Consider the following 17,609-nt stretch of genomic DNA (forward strand, 5'->3'; position numbering starts at 1 on the left):
TATATATATATATATACCACATCTTCTTGATCCACTCATCAGGTGATGGACATTTAGGCTCTTTCCATGATTTGGCTATTGTTGACATTGCTGCTATGAACATTGGGGCACATGTGCTCCTATGCATCAGCACTTCTGTATCCCCTGCCTAAATCCCTAGCAGGGCTATTGCTGGGTCAGAGGGGAGTTCTATCGATAGTTTTTTGAGGAACCTCCACACTGTTTTCCAGAGCGGCTGCACCAGTTTACATTCCCATCAACAGTGTAAGAGGGTGCCCGTCTCTCTGATTCCTAAGCCAGGCAGAGACCCAACGAAAAAAGAGAAATACAGGCCAATATCCTTAATGAATATAGATGCAAAAATACTCAACAAGATATTAGCAAATCGAATTCAACAGCATATAAAAAGTATTATCCATTATGATCAAGTGGGATTTATTCCTGGGTTCCAAGGTTGGTTCAATATTCGCAAATCCAATAAATGTGATACACCACATCAACAAAACAAAAGAAAAAATCGTATGATCCTGTCGATAGATGCTGAAAAAGCATTTGACAAAATACAACATCTCTTCTTAATAAAAACCCTCGAGAAAGTTGGCATCCAACTCTTGATTTAGGCTCAAGTCATGACCTCAGAGTTCCTGAGACAGAGCCCTGCGCTGTGTTCTATGCTGACAACACGGAGCCTGCTTGGGATTCTCTCTTCCCGCTCTCTTCTCTGTCCCTCCCCAGCTCGTATTCTCAATAAATCAATAAAATATTTTTTTTAAATATAGTATGTAAACCATAGAGAATCCTGCTGTTTAGATCCTATCAAGAGTTCAAACTTAAAGCATACTTTAAGAGGAATACTGGCCAAGTTAGAGAGTATGTACAAGAGCGCAGCCAGAATGGTGGAGGCTTCTGAACTTCACACAAAGAACAACTGAAGTACCTGGGGACACTCAGTCTGGCGAAAAGTCACGAGAGACACCAAAAGCTGCCTTCTTACATTCAGTGGATCACTCATTGATAAAGACATTCCTTTTGATTGAGCACTTCCTCTGCACAAGGCACTGAGCAAGACAATAAAGATACAGCCCTGGGCAAAAAAGTTCCAGTCTTTCTTTCATCATGTGGAAAAGAAAATGGACTTTTTCTGTGGCACTTCCCAGGACACGGTATCGCAGAGCAGAGTACAGATTCTGCAATCAGTGCCCTAAAATCAAAGCCTTGTAGGGGGCCAAATGGTGGTCCCCAAAGAGATAGATCTGTGTCAGAGAGAAGACGAAAAGACCCAGAGAAGGCCAAGTGAAGAAAATAGTTATACAGCCACAAGCCAAAGAATGCCTGGAGCCACCAGAAGCTAGAGCAGATAAGAAAGGAGTCTTCTCTACAGCCTTTTGAAGGAGCCCACAATGGGCCCGAACTGTGACATTCAATTCCTTAAAAAGTACGCAGGACATCATCTCCTATATGAGCTACCAGCCCCTTGGATAAGAATGGAGGGGTTGCTCTTTACCCAAACTAGACCATGAAAAATCTCACAAAGATAGGGGGGCAAGCGAGCCTTCAAAGAGGTAAAACGTACCTTTCTCGTTCTCTCCCTTCTTGGATTTAGAATACTTCAGACACCGCCAACTGCACCCTGAGAAGCAAAGCCGAAATGTGCAGCAGGCCAGGCAGGTCTCGGAAATGAAGACATCACTTCCTGCTCCTGTTAGTAGAATTGCCACAGGGCCAGAATATCATGGGTCATTTGGGCCTGGTCTGGCTGAAAAGATCCAAGCTTCAAATAAGGCTAGACAGGAGAATAGACAAATAACAACTATGAAGCATTATACAGCAGTCAGACCAAACAAAGTAAGGTACAGAATAGTGTATATTACATGGTATTTTTTTCGTAAAAAAAAAAAAGAAAAAGAAAAAGAAAAAGAAAAAAGGAAGGAAAGTAATTTATATACATATTGTCCTATATACATTAAAAATACTGAAAAAATTCAAGAGAAACTAACCAAGGGGACAATCCTAAGGGAAATGGCGGCAGAGATAGGGGGATGGGGACAGGAGAAGAAGCAAAACCTTCTTTTTTATTGTTTTGATTTTTGAACCAGAGGAATATATTACCTACTCAGAAAAATAGTTAAGTCTACTAAAAATAAAAATAAAACAAGATTATAATAACTCACATTGCAGGTAGTAGTATAGGATGATACATGTGAAGAGGGCAATTTGATGATACACATCAAGGACTCTAAAACTGGACCTTGGACCTAGTGATTCACCTTTTGAAAAGAATTTAAGGGGAAAAAAATGAAAGATTTGTACACACACATTCATACACACAGAGATGTTCACTACAGAATTATTTGTCATAGTTAAAATTTTGAAAAAATTTTGGGGCACCTGGGTGGCTTAGTCAGTCAAGTGGCCAACTTTGGCTCAGATATGATCTCACAGTTCGTGGGTTCAAGCCCCACGTCAGGCTCTGTGCTGACAGCTCGGACCCTGGAGCCTGCTTCGGATTCTATGTCTCCCTCTCTCTGCCCCTCCCCTGCTCACACTCTGTCTCTCTGTCTCTCAAAAATAAATAAATATAAAAAATGTTTTTTAATTTTTGAAAAGATTTTTTAATGTTTTATTTATTTTTGAGAGAAAGAGAGAGAGAGACAGTGTGAGCAGGGGAGAGTCAAAGAGAGAGGGAGACACAGAATTGAGAACAGGCTCCAGGGTCTGAGCTACCTGTCAGCCAGAGCCTGACATGGGGCTCAAACCCCCAAACCAGGAGATCATGACCTGAGCTGAAGTTGGAAGCTTAACCAGCTGAGCCACCTAGGCATCCCTAATTTTGAAGAGATATTGAAAAAAGAGTCAGTCCAAGAAATGATGAAACATTCTAACAATTGAGTGATATGCAGCTGTTAAAAAGTATACTCAAAAACAGTCTTAATGATACAGAGAAATATTCATTGAATAAAATAATGAAATCATTCATTAATTTTTCAGTAAAATTTGTAAAGCATTTACCAGGTGCTCAGCATTGAGATGGATGTTGATTAAAAAGGCCAGTCATGAGGCAGTACATCAGTGGGTAATCCCACTTTTTCGTGCATTTATAACTAAACAGAAAGGATGAACACCAAAATGAGACCAGTGATTACCTCCTGGTGGTGAGATTATGGGTGAAATATATTTTCTCTAATGGTCATACGTTATTTCTGCAATAAGAGCAAAAAGCATCACTTTATAAAATCAGGTTAACAACATCTAGGATCAAAAATCTATCACTTTCACCTCTCTTCTCTTACCCCTCCCTGATTCCCTGAACACACGCAAGGCTTCTGCTTCAGTCACAGCCATCCAGTGGTCAGTAAGAGAAAGCCAAGAACCCTGTAGATGTCTCCTTGACATCTCTGAGCTGCTGAACTAGAGCCCAAACCACCTCCCCCCTCCCCCACCATGTCTAGGTTTCTCCCTCTGTGGGAGAAATAATCCTCTGGTTTTCTAAGCCACTCTAAGTGGCATTTTCTGTTACTTGCAGCTGCAAGAATTCTAAGCTGACAAGATAACATACTAAATAATAAAGGCCATGTGAAGCCTGGGATGGGTAGTCCAGAATGTTTATTTTGATCACCAACTTGAACTTGTAGACTGATGTTAATTACCTCATCAGTTTCTCGCTCCATAGTCTTGTCGGAAGTTCTTGGGAAACAGGACATGGGAGAAGCCGTTAGTGGGGAGTCCAGGCACACAGAGAGCACTACCTATAGTGTGAAGTTTAGGAAAACTGGGTAGCTACTCCTACTGCTTACAAGATGACCCAGCATTTCCACTTCTGAGAACGCATCCTAAGAAAAGAATCCTGGATGTGCTGATGCATGCATGCAAACATTCTTCATTAATATATATCAGAAATAGAGGTGGGAAAAACCTACTGCTAAATAATTGGAGTAGGAAGGGCAGTAATTGCATGTTCTAACAGTGGAGTACTTTGCTGTCGTTAACGGCATGGGAACATGCACTCAATACTTCGATGATGAAAAACAGGTAACGAAGCTATACGTAAACTTAGAAAACTAACAGAACAAACGAATATATACATGTAATAAAAAAGGATCAAAAGAGTTTCCACTGAAATACTGCTGGTGCTATCACAAGGGGGTAGAATGGCAATGTTATTTTATTTTTGAGCATTTCTGCCTTTTTCCTAAGCTCCTAAAATAAATTTATTTTCTTATGCAGTGGGTAAGAAGCTTTATTTTTTTTTTACTATCCCCTTTTCATAGAATAATGTGGGCCCCCTGACCAAGATGTCAGCCTCTTCAACACCAGCTTAGGCTAATATCTGCCTGCAGATCCAATGGCATTAACAAGAAACAATTTATATTTGTGTTTTAAAAACAGACTGATGTTGGGGCACCCGGGTGGCTCAGTTGGTTAAGCAATCAACTTTGGCTCAGCTCATGATCTCACACTTCGTGAGTTCCAGCCCCACATCAGGCTCTCTGCTGTCAGCGCAGAGCCTGCTTCAGATCCTCTGTCTCCCTCTCTCTCCACCCCTCCCCCATTCATGTGCTCTCTCAAAAATAAAATAAACATTTTAAAATAATAATAAAAATAGACTGATACCAACAGCAGCAACCTGAGATATAGAAGAAGATAAAGAAATTTTGTTTCCAGGTAAATTTTGCATTATATAAATGCAGTATGTTTTCTTTAATTCCATAAATACAGTTTTGATGCTGCCAATTTGAGAAATTATTGATGTTTCCTTCAATAAGTCTATTCTGTATTGAAGCTCATTCCCTTACATGAAAGGGAATGATCTTGGAAACAACATAAATGAATGGTGATTTGCTGTCATTAATAAAAGTAAGTCATTTCCATCCTTGTCTTCATCTATTAGACTTCATTGTACGGAAATAGTGGCTATTGGGTAGGTCTGACCTTTCTACCATCTGGGGACAGCACGTAATAGAGCTCTAGCTCCTGGATCACAGGACCTGGACCCACATCCCAGTGCCACCACTTGCTAGCTGGGTGACCTTAAGCATTTACTTAGCCTCTCTGAGTTTCAGCTTTCTCAGGTATAAACAGAGATAGAAAGAGTATCTGCCTCATAGAGCTGCCATAAAGATGAAATGAGAGTATCCACACAAAAAGGTCTTAGTTTGGTTCCTGGCCCACAGTAATCTGATAAAAAGTAAGCTCTCTTCTAACTCAGTTTCATCTTATATGTGGAGATAGACCCTTGACCTGGAACATTAGATTCCTTTTCTTTTTTTTTGACTTGCAACAAAATATTTTTTGTTTATTTATTGTAAGGCAAAGTATATAACCATAAAATCAAATGGAAATACATAGCTCTTAAGGGGAAAAAAAACCTCTTGCCTCATTTTTTCCCATTTCCCTGCTGTTATCCCCAGAGATATCAGCATTCCACCATTTTAGTTAACTTCTGTTCTCCTCATTTTCCCACGAGAGAGATATCCGTTTTCCAGTTTTATTGAGAGATAACTGACACACAGCATTGTGTTAGTTTAAGGTGTGCAGAACAATGGTTAGAGTTACATGTATTGTGAAATGATTATCAAACAGGCTTAGTTAACAACCATCCTGTCATATACATACAATAAAGAGAAAAAGTAAAAGAAAAATTCTCCTTGTGATGAGAACCTTTAGGATCTAGTCTCTTAACAACTTCCCTGCATACGGTACTGTAGCATTAGCTAGCCACCATGTTGTAGTACGTGACTGCCTGGAACTTACTTGTCTTATAACTAACAGGATGCTCTTGCCCTTTGACCGCTTTCTTCCAATCCCTCCCCGCACTTTGCCCCCTGTCACTGGTAAACCACAAACCTGATCTTTTCTCTAGAAGTTCAATGTGGGATTATTTGTTCTGGTTTTTAGATTCTGCAAATAAGTGAGATCAAACAGTATTTGTCTTTCTCTCTGACTTATTTCACTTAGCATAATGCCCTCAGAGTCTCCAATCATCCTCATTTTTTACAGTTGAATAATACTCCAGTGTGTGTGTGTGTGTGTGTGTGTGTGTGTGTGTGTGTGTCTACACACCCTAACTTCTTTATCCATTTATCCATCAATGGACACTTGTTTCTCCAGCTTGGCTACTGTAAATAACGTTGCTATGAACATAGAGGCGATCCTTTCCAGTTAGTATTTTCATTGCCTCTGTATGTAGGGAACATTAGATTCTGAAAAAGGCTCCAGAATCTTATTTCAAGAATTCAGGTTAGATACCAATACTTGACTTTTAAGTACAGATTTGACATCATTTATTTAATGTTCCCTACATTACATGAGATGCTTACAGAAAATGGTGGATCTTTTAGACCACTGAAAATGTGCTTCAGCATGTATATTAGAGAAGGTAACTACTCCCATTTGCCTTTTCCTATCTTTTTTTTTTTGAAAGAGAGAGTGAGCGAATGAGCAGGGGAGAGGGGCAAAAGGGCAGAGGGAGGGAGAGAGAATCCCAAGCAGACCCAACACTCAGCACAGAGTCCAACACCAGGCTTAATCCCATGATCCTGGGATCATGACCTGACCTGAAATCAAGAGTTGGGCGTTCAATCAACTGAGCTACCTCGGCACCCCTGCTCTGTCCTATCTTATTCTTTACAAAAATCACTGCTTCATTCTAGGCATTGTGAGTAATAATATAAACAATAGCTAAAATCATCACTCACATGTATTTGGTACTTACTATATACCAGGAAGTCTCCTACATCTTTTCATGTATTATCTTATTCTCACAAATAACAAATGAGGTATGTTCTTATTATTCCCATTTTTTCTAATGTTTATTTATGTTGAGAGAGCACACATGTACAAGCAAGGAAGGGGCAGAGAGAGAGGAGAGAAGGAATCCCAAGCAGACTCCGTCCGGTCAGCACAGAGTCCAAAGCTGGGCTCAATCTGACACACCGTGAGATCTTGACCTGAGACAAAAACAAGAGTCTGATGCTTAACTCACTGAGCCACTCAGGCACCCCTACTATTCCCATTTTTTAGATGAGGAAACTGAGTCACAAAGAGACAGAAAAGTCCTGAGTCCAGATATAAACATAATATATAACAATAATAACATAACAATAATAATGACACAGCACTGGATTTCCAAACATCACATCTTGTGCTTATGACAACCTTGTACTATTCTCAATAATGGATAAATAACTAATAACTGAAATAAATTAACTAAGGCAAGGTAGAGGTTTGTCTGGCCCCAAAACCAGCCACTCCAAGCAAGTGCCCCTCCGCAGAGGGGACAAGGAAGGGCTTCCCTGAGGTTATACAATGTGGGAGGGGCACAGGCCTTCAGAATTACCAGATCCAAGCCCCCTCATTTCACAGATGTGGAAAGGGACTCCCAGAGAGAGGACAAGACTTGCAGAAGGCAGTGAGAGCCACAACTAAAACCTAGGTCTCCTGACTCCCTGTGCCATGCCCTTGTGGTGACATGATGGGACCCTGTCACCCAGAGTCAGCCATGCCTGGCTCTGTAAAAACAGGAAGGGAAACAGGGCACCTGGGTGGCTCAGTTGGTTGAGCATCCGACTTTGGCTCAGGTCATGATCTCCCGGTTCATGGGTTCGAGCCCCATGTCCAGCTTTGTGCTGACAGCTAGCTCAGAGCCTGGAGCCTGTTTCAGACTCTGCGTCTCCCTCTCTCTCTGACCTTCCCCTGCTCATGCTGTCTCTCTCTATTTCTCAAAAATAAATTTAAAACATTAAAAATAATTTAAAAAAAAAAACAGGAAGGGAAAGCCTGACCACCTTACAGTGATGGCACCAGCCTATTATCTCCCCCTCTGCTCCCTGCCAACTCTGGGGACTACTGCACATGCTTCGGGCACACTCAGAACTGGGAAGAGTAGAGAAGCTTGGGGAAGGAACCCACAGCCAAGACAGAAGCTCCCCGTGCCTTTTCATGATCTAACAGGAGCCAGTTCCCACTCTGATTCTCTGGAAGCAGAACTGGAGATGTGGAGGAGAGCGGCTATAGCACATGAGGGTCTCCGCTGTAGACCCGCGACACAAAAATGGCCCAAGTCTTTGAAAACATGATCAGAATGAGTAAAGTCTCCGAATCTTTTCCAACTAAATGCACACCTTTCCTACTTTTTGCAGTGGATAAAAAATAATTAAGAGAAATGTTTAAAAATAGAGTTCTGGAGGTGTTGAATTAAAATTCCTTCGGTATTATGTAATCCTTGAAATACAACAGTTGTTTACTCTGCTTTGATTTCTAAGCTTCCCTTTGATGACAAATATTAATATTTATCACTTTTCTGATGTTGGACTAATGAGAATCTTAAGTGTTTATGAGAAGGCATTTAAATATTACAGTACGGTGGATGTGTTTGTTTTCTGATTTGTATTCCTCTGTCTTTAACATCAACCCGCATTCATTTTTTGTGCTGAATCCTGGGTTGTTGTTCCCCAATGTTTGCAGCAAGCTCAGTATGGCCAGAACTGATGGCGTCTACATTTACTTGATGACCAAAGGCACTATAACAGCCCACCACACAACACTGCTGTGGGAAGGACGTACCCTGATTTTCAAGGTGAACACTGGGACCCATGTGCAACTACCAGCCAGCAGGAGTAGACAGAGCTACATTCCAGGTCTAATGACACCAATCTGGGTAATATTTATTGAGTGGTGACATGTCAGGCACTGTGTAAGGGCATGCGTCCCATCAGCCATCTCACTTGATTCTCACGGCAACTAAAAGCTAACTGGTATTATCGCCTTCATTTTACAGAAAAGCAAGATGCAGAAAGGTTGAGTCCTTTGCTCAAGATTACACAGCTAATGAGAAGCAGAGACAGGAGTTGATCCTCAGAACCAGAAAATGGGTTCTTCTCTCTACCCCCTTCCTATGGGCCCCTTCTTGGCTCCCAACATTTGAAAATTCCTATCATCTGCATGGAGAGCAACAACCTTGAAGGTAACCCAGACTTTCAACTCTCAATGGTAATGAAGAGACAGAACTCACCCTGTCCACCACAGGCCATGTGCTGCTTTATGAATAGAGACAAAGCAAGGAACAGTACTACAAAAGGTCCATGTCTTCAGTGAGCAAACAAGAGGGAAAATACACAATATATTTTTTAACTTTTTTAATGTTTATTTATTTCTGAGAGACAGAGAAACTGAGTGTAAGCAGGAGAGGGGCAAAGAGAGAAGGGAACACAGAATTCAAAGCAGGCTCTAGGCTCTGAGCTGTCAGCACGGAGCCCAATGTGGGGCTCAAACCCACGAACTGCAAGATTATGACCTGAGCCAAAGTCAGACACTTAACCAATTGAGCCACCCAGTTGCCCCAACATATACAATATTAACACAATAAACAAGGTGCTCTCTCCAGGAAGGGGAGGAAATGAAAGGCTGCACAATTCAAGAAATGGTAAGAGGCACTGAGGTCCAGGACTTCAACAGATTTCATTCCCTATAGCCCCTGTGCAACCAGGACTCAGCTAACCAGAGAAGTAATGGAGCAGAGCCCAGAAGTAGGAGGCACAGTGCAAAGTTCAACATCAAGTTCTAAGTTAGGGACTAGGTGCTGGGAGTTGGCACCAGCAAATTAGCCACTACTCATGCGTTCATAGAGCTTCCTTTCCTCTAGAAGGAAGAGGGCACTAATCAAAAATTAGAGGCTAAATAAAAGCTGTAAAAAAGTGTAAGTCAAGGAAGCTACAGACACAGGAACTAAGCTGCAGAAACCTAAGAAAAAGGCCTCAGTAAATGCAGAGTGAATTAATGAATGATGAGCAAGGGAATGACTCAGAACCAATAAGTGGCAAGAATACAGTTGGAGACATTAGGTACAGACACTGGGGTACCAGGCAGGTCAGGGATCGTCAAGGCAGAGCCCAGTGAGGTCCGTGGTCAGAGCAAGCTTCAGCACTGAGTTGGATTTGCTACTGGGCCTGGTACCAGGCTATCATCCGCATTCCACCTGCCTACTTACCTTAACTTCCAGATGTTACCTACTTCCAGATCCTGGGCACACTCTCCACTCACCTGACACTAGTGTAGACAGCTCCTACCAGACCACAAGAGTCTCACAGAAACCTGGCCAACCCAGGGTCAAAGAAGCTGCTGTGAAGATGCCCCCAATTCCAGTGATTAGTGTTCACTATCCTAACAGTAGTTTACACAGACCAAGAGCTTTATACGTACAATCTGACTCAACCCTCACAACATCCAGTCAGTTACTATTACAATTCCCATTTTAAAGACAAAGAAACAGACCAAGTCAAGGTCTATCCATGTTCCCACATCTGGCACCTGGTAAAGCCACGTTCCTTGGGTTTACAGATCTGGGTCTCTGAGCTCAAAAATAATAAAAACATAAAATATAATAACAATAATAAAGATAAAAGCTAACATTTACTGAGAACTTACTATAGGAGAGGTACTTGTGTTAATACTTTATATAGATTATCCCATTTTCCTTATACCTTCTTAGGAGGTACATATGTACTAGGTCCATTTTATAGAAGAAAATAAATTCCACAAGGCAAAACAACTTGCCTCAGATAGCCCTCAGCCTGTGACAGAGTGACATAGGCATTTGTGAACTCTTAACACTCTTCACATTAAAAGCAGTGTAGGACTCTTTCCGTGAGTTGGCTATTGTAGAAAGTGCCGCTATGAACATTAGGGTACATGTGCTCCTATGCATCAGCACTTCTGTATCTCTTGGGTAAATCCCTAGCAGTGCTATTGCTGGGTCATAGGGGAGTTCTATCGATAGTTTTTTGAGGAACCTCCACACTGTTTTCCAGAGCGGCTGCACCAGTTTACATTCCCACCAACAGTGTAAGAGGGTGCCCGTTTCTCCACATCCTCACCAGCATCTATAGTCTCTTGATTTGTTCATTTTAGCCACTCTGACTGGCGTGAGGTGGTATCTCAGTGTGGTTTTGATTTGTATTTCCCTTCTGATGAGTGACGCTGAGCATTGTTTCATGTGTCTGTTGGCATCTGGATGTCCTCTTTGGAGAAGTGTCTGTTCATGTCTTCTGCCCATTTCTTCACTGGATTATTCATTTTTCACATATGGAGTTTAGTGAGCTCCTTGTATATTTTGGATACTAGCCCTTTATCTGATATGCTATTTGCCACTATCATTTCTGTCGGTTGCCTGTTAGTTTTTAATTGTTTCCTTTGCCTTGCAGAAGCTTTTATCTTGATGAGGTCCCAGTAGTTCATTTTTGTTCTTGATTCCCTTGCCTCTGGGGATGTGTCAAGGAGGAAATTGCTGCGATTGAGGTCTAGGAGGCTATTTCCTGCTTTCTTCTCTAGGGTTTTTATGGTTTCCTGTCTCACATTCAGATCCTTTACCCATTTTGAGTTTATTTTTGTGAATGGTGTAAGAAAATGGTCTAATTTCATTTTTCTACATGTTGTATATATACAATGGAGTACTATATAGCAATGAGGAAGAATGAAATATGGCCATTTGTAGCAAAGTAGATGGACCTCCAGGGTGTCATGCTAAGCAAAATAAGTCAGGCAGAGAAGGACAGATATCATATGTTTGCACTCATAGGTCTAACAGGAGAAACCGAACAGAAGACCATAGGGAGAGGAAGGGGGAAAGAGAGCTGGGGAGAGTGAGGGACACAAATCATGAGAGACTACTGAATACTGAAAATGAACCATGGACTGAAGGGGGGGGGGGAGGGAGGGAAGGGAGTGATGGTCATGGGTGGGGGACACTTGTGGGGAGAAGCACTGGGTGTATTATGGAAACCAATTTGACAATAAACTATTAAATTTTTTTTAAAAGGCAGCATAGGAGAAGCCATAAAGAACTAGAACCCTGCTTTCTAAGTGTGGCCCATGGCCCAGCAACATCTGTATCACCTGGGAGCTCATGAGACATGCAGGAGCTTCTGGCCTCACCAAGACCTTTGCATACCATTCCAGCCAGTCTCCAGCACACGGGAGCTGGACTCAGCTTTTTATCTGCACTGGGAACCCAAGCACAGCTAATTCCTCTAGGCCAGGGAAGCGCTGGCCTGTTGCCCCTCAGATGTTCAAGAGCTTAGAGGAAGCCGTGGCTTAGAAGCTCTCTACCCTGCTTGGAGGGGCCAAGAAAGGGCCTCAGCTGCAGATTTTATCCGTGGCTATTGGCTGCAGAAGCTTCCTGGCCTTGCTCTTACCCACTCAGCCCACAGATCCCAGCAACTGAGATTTCAAAGGTCAGTGGCCACCTGCTGTTTTTGTACCCAGTATCACTTCCCCTCTTCTAAAGGTGCCGGCACCTCCCATTCATCAGGTCCCCTCTAGGTGACAACCAGGCAAGCAGGGCACAGCACAGCTCTGAGAGGGCACCATTCACATACGTATTTATAAAAACAAAAAAGCTTTCCATCACCCCTCCAGCCGACCTTCTTTGTTGTTGTTACACCTCTTCCATCCCCACTGCCTTGCTTTCTCCTGCCCTCCTTAGGACCACCACCTCTCTATCCACCAGCCTCACTCCTGGGAGAATCTGAACAGGAGTCGCCTGTGCTCCAGGAGTGAGAGAAATAACCTGACTCCAGCAGGTTCCAGCCCCCTCTGCCCTGTCCTCGGAATTCCAAGGCATCCGTAGAGCGTCTCTGGGCATACCCAGGCAGCGACTGTCCTGCTGGTCATGTGGAGACTCAAGATAGCAATGAGTTCTGGGGTGTTTTTTTCCCGAAAAAGAAGACACGGAAGAAGACTCTAAGTCTTGTAGAAAATGAAAATTTTGTTCTTACCATCCACCACACACTTCAGTGATTAAATGACTGCAGACCATACTCTCCTCCAAACTGTGCTCAACAAAAATATGCATGCATTAAACCTCATGAGGGAGTTCTGCTACTTCCACATTATCTATGATGGGTTTTAGCTCCAATAGCTGTGAGCCTGAGAAACTGCAAAATACACTGAATTTTAATGGAAATCTGATTGTTAATAAAAAGAGGTAAATCCATAACAAGGAACACTAATAAACACGTAAATAGACTCAGAAAGAGTCTTTCCATTCCAGAATACTGTCAACATCTGCTTTTTGCAAACCTCTTAGCCAGCTTCTCGTTTTTCTCTTCTATTCCTATATATTTCTCATTAAAAGAAAACCTTGGCATACGTACAAAATATCCCTAAAATATGTAATTTTTAACTGTATTTTAAGCCCTCCAACAAGAACACTTTTTCCCACTCTCTTTCTCCCTCTATTAAGTCAACACAGTAGAAAAATAAAACGACTACGTTGTGAAATAACCTCCTAGTGAGTAAAAGAGCTCAGGAAATGCTGAAAAACAAAATTATGGTACAGAGTAATTGAAATTCAGGCCAAGAATGCTCCTGGACACTGGATATAAGGTTTTAAATATAAATATTCAGATAGAAACAAACCTATGCATACACATTTTCTGTAAGAAAAAAAAACTTTTAAAAGGAAAGAGTCCCCATATACTATGGATAATCCAGAAAAATAAAGGTTTTTAATCAAATTAGCTTAATTATTCTTCCCTGAAATGGAGGGTGAGGGTAACTATAAAAAAATTAAAAAGGAAACTAATCTTCATATTGGGCATCCTCTCAGGAAGCTTTCATTTCATGCTACTGAATTAGAATGTATAGATGCTATGGGTTCAGCCTCATGGTGGGCATGGGGTCTACTTAACTTAAAAAAAAGAAAAAAGAGGAGGAGCCAAGATGGCGGAGAAGAAGGGAGCTCTGTAAACTTCGTCTGCCCATCTATCGAACTGAGAAGGACATTACTCTCATCTGCAAGTGTGGAAGGAGAAAATATGGACTCCAGAAGGAAGAGAACCTCAAGGATACCTGAGTGAGTGAGTGCGAACCGGGGAGATTGGAAAACAGGCCAGCCCGAGACGGGCAGGGGAGATGGGAGCCCCAGCCCAACACAGGGCAAGTGCGTGGAGCCCGAGAGACAAATGGAAGAGACGGAGAAACTGAACACGCTCATAGTACTGTCTCTGGGGAAGAGGTAAAGAATGCTTAACTGTGCTTGGAGAGAGAAACTCACTCCATAGATAACTGCTGGGTAGCCCAAATCCCAAACCCAGGTGGCACAAGGGGAAGAACAGCTTCCAGCCCTGCACCATCTCGGCAGGGAGTCAGAGGCCACAGCAGCAGCAACGTCAAGGGCGCTCACTTCGACCTCAGTTTTGGGAGTGGGAGCACGCACCTAATTTCCATGGCGCATCTCGCCCTCAGCATTGGCCACGCGAATCCCAAATCCTGGGTGCCAACAGGGAAAAAATAGCCCCAACACCTACATGATCCTGGCAGGAGTTGGCAGTCATGGAAGCCTGGGCACACGCACACTCAGGCTCTAGGAGCTTCCAGCTCATTTCCGGCAACGCACAGCACCTCAGGCAACGCTGCGCAACGCTGTGCAAAGCCAAGAGAAACTCATTCCTCCCCCAATGTGATCGCGATCCCGGCTGGGGGTTGGGAATCCGCAGTTGTGTCTGTGACGGTGCGCACATCACCTCCTGCGGCACATCTCACCTGAGGCTATATACCTCGCCTCAGGCAGGGACAGCCAGAATCCCTGCCTGAGCCAAGACAAACTGATTCCTCCCCCTAAGAAGCCAGCCACCAAAACAAACACATCTCATCTGTGGTAGCATAAAAGTGCATGGACTGGAACTTTGAACAGAGGCGGACCTGGAAAATACAACTCAGCTCAACCACAGCACAAGGAGATTGGACTCATTAGAGTGGCCTACAGTGCGTAGTTTCAGCGGAGCTTGGCATGCCTCCATTCTACTCTCTGCAGACACCAAGGCGGAGCCTCTGAGAGCAGCCTCTGAGACCTACCACACCAAACCATGCCTATCCATGAGGGGGAGCTGCTGCTTTTTTTTTTGTTCTATTTTTTCCTTTTTCTTTTTTTCTTCAATTTTTTTATTTTCTTCTTCTTTTTTTGTACTTATTTTTTATTATTACCTTTTTTTACTTAAATTTTTAAAAAATTCTACTCCTTATTTTCCTTTCTCCTTTCTCCCTTTTTTTTACCTTCTTGCAATCTAGATATATTCTCCTGTATCTCATCCCTCCTCTCCCCTCAACTGGTCATACACTTTTAGACTGTCCACTGTCCTTTGTTGTCTCTGACCCCTTTTATTATTTTTCTTTGTTTTCTTCTTCTCTTTTTTTCGTCTCTATCCTTTCCATTTTCTTTCTTTTCGTTCCCCCTTTTAATGTGTTTGTTTGTTTGATTTGTCTGTGCATTTGTGTGCTTCTGTTCCCTCTGTGTTTGTCTGTCTGTTTTCCTTCTTAGGGCTACGCCAAGAAACAAGCCAAAGTGTGCATGGTGGCGAGTCCCAAATATTGTTGAGTAGGGAAATAAAATATTCAAAGGCACAACAAGAGAAACTGAGAGACACCATTAAAAGAACATTTCCAGAAACGACAGGCCTTGGACAGTCATTAAGCCTCTTTAACAGAGAAATATTAACAGGTGCACAGTGCACAACGAGTTTTTTAAAGGTGACAAGAGACAGAAAACTAGCAAAAATGACAAAATGAAGGAACTCTCCCCTGAAGAACCTCTAGGAGGAAGTCACAGCCACAGAACTGCTCAAGGCAGATCTAGACAACATACTGGATCAAGAATTTTAAAAACTTGTCATAAAATTAATCGCTGGGGTTGAGAAAGCATCAAAGAATCAACTGAGACAATTACTAGGCAGTTTGAAAATAGGTGTGATAAGTTGAAAAAAGGCTATAGATGCGGTGAATAACAAATTGGAGGCAGCCACCTCAAGGATTGACGAAGCAGAAAAAAGAATAGGTGAATTAGAGAAGATATAGTTATAGCAAAAGAGGAAGCTGAAAAAAAGAGAGAGAAATTAATCCAGGAGTAGGAAAGGAGAATTTGAGACCTGAGTGATACAATCAAACGGAACAACATCCATATCATAAGAATTCCTGAAGAGGAAGACAGAGAGAAGGGTCCTGAAGGGATACTAGACCAAATTATAACTGAGAATATCCCAAATCTGGAAAAAGAAATAGACATTCAAATTCAAGAAGCACAAAGAACCCCCTTAAGACGTAATTTGAATTGGCCTTCGGCACAACATATCATAGTAAAACTGGAAAAATATAAAGATAAAGAGAAAGAGAAAATTCTGAAAGCAGCTAGGGAGAAAAGGGCCCTCACATACAAAGGGAAACCTATCAGAGTGGTTACAGACCTATCTAATGAAACTTGGCAGGCCAGGAAGGAATGGCAGAAAATCTTCAATGTGATGAACAGAAAAAACATGCAGCCAAGAATCCTTTATCCAGCAAGCCTGTCATTCAAAATAGAAGGACAGATAAAAGTGTTCCCAAATAAACAAAAATTGAGAGAACTCATGACCACCAAACCAGCCCTACAGGAAATCCTAAGAGGGACTCTATGAGGGAAATATTGCAAAGAATACAAAGTGCCAGACACACCACTATAAATATGAATTCTAGGGAGAACACAATGACTCTAAACCCACATTTTTTAATTATAACACTGAATGTAAATGGACTGAATGCTCCAACCAAACGACACAGGGTAGCAGAATGGATAAAAAAACAAAACCCATCTATTTGCTGTCTACAAGAGACACATTTTCGACTGGAAGACACGTTCAGGTTGAAAGTAAAGGGATGGAAAAATATCTATCATGCAACTGGAAGCCAAAAGAAAGCTGTAGTAGCCATACTTATATCAGACAAACTGGACTTTAAAGTAAAGGCAGTAAAAAGACATGAAGAAGGACCTTATATAATAATTACAGGATCTCTCCATCAGGAAAAGCTAACAATTATAAATATCTATGTGCCTAACTCGGAAGCACCCAAATACATAAAACAACTAATCACAAAAAGAAACAATTTTATTGACAAAAATGTGCTAATTGCAGGGGACGTTAATACTCCACTGACAGCAATGGATAGCTCAACCAGACAGAAAGTCACTAAGGAAACAATAGACCTGAACGACACATTGGAACAGATGGAACTGATAGATATATTTAGAACTTTGCATCCTGAAGATAAGAAATTCACCTTCTTTTCGAGTTCACATGGCACATTCTCCAAGATAGATGACATACTAGGGCATAAAGCAGCCCTCCATAAGTATAAACGTATAGAGATCATACCATGCACACTTTCAGATCACAATGCTATGAAATTTGAAATTAACCACAGTAAAAAGGCTGGAAAACCTCCAAAAATGTGGAGGTTAAAAACCACCCTACTAAAGGATGATTGGGTTAATCAGGCAATTAGAGAAGAAATTATAAAATATTTGGAAACCAACGAAAATGAAAATATAACAATCCAAAATCTCTGGGGTACAGCAAAGGCAGTCCTAAGAGGACAGTATATTGCGATCCAGGCCAATCTCAACAAACTAGAAAAAGCGCAAATTCAAAATTTAACAGAGCACCTACTGGAACTAGAAGGGAAGCAGCAAGAGCACCCCAAACCCAGCAGAAGAAAAGAAATAATAAAGATCAGGGCAGAAATAAACAATATAGAATCCAAAAGAACAGTCGAGCAGATCAATGAAACCAAGAGTTGGTTCTTTG

At 41.9% G+C, this 17,609-nt stretch overlaps 1 protein-coding gene across 3 annotated transcripts in view; it reads right to left on the reverse strand.

Annotated features, from left to right (window-relative positions):
- The window catches only part of FHIT (fragile histidine triad diadenosine triphosphatase), a 1,373,604-nt gene that overhangs the window by 1,348,894 nt on the left and 7,101 nt on the right, over positions 1-17,609 (reverse strand). The window contains exons 1-2 of one of the 3 annotated variants that reach the window (XM_029917795.1): positions 2,172-2,261; positions 1,574-1,783 (exon numbers count right to left, since the gene is read on the reverse strand). The exons of 1 other annotated variant lie outside the window; for it this stretch is intronic. The gene's annotated coding sequence lies outside the window, so the exon portion shown is untranslated. Of the gene's footprint in view, positions 1-1,573; positions 1,784-2,171; positions 2,262-17,609 lie in introns of those variants that run through there. One more of the 3 variants, XM_029917796.1, reaches the window with a different exon arrangement.

Source organism: Suricata suricatta, chromosome 12, assembly GCF_006229205.1.
Source record: "Suricata suricatta isolate VVHF042 chromosome 12, meerkat_22Aug2017_6uvM2_HiC, whole genome shotgun sequence".
Classification (NCBI taxonomy): Eukaryota; Metazoa; Chordata; class Mammalia; order Carnivora; family Herpestidae; genus Suricata; species Suricata suricatta.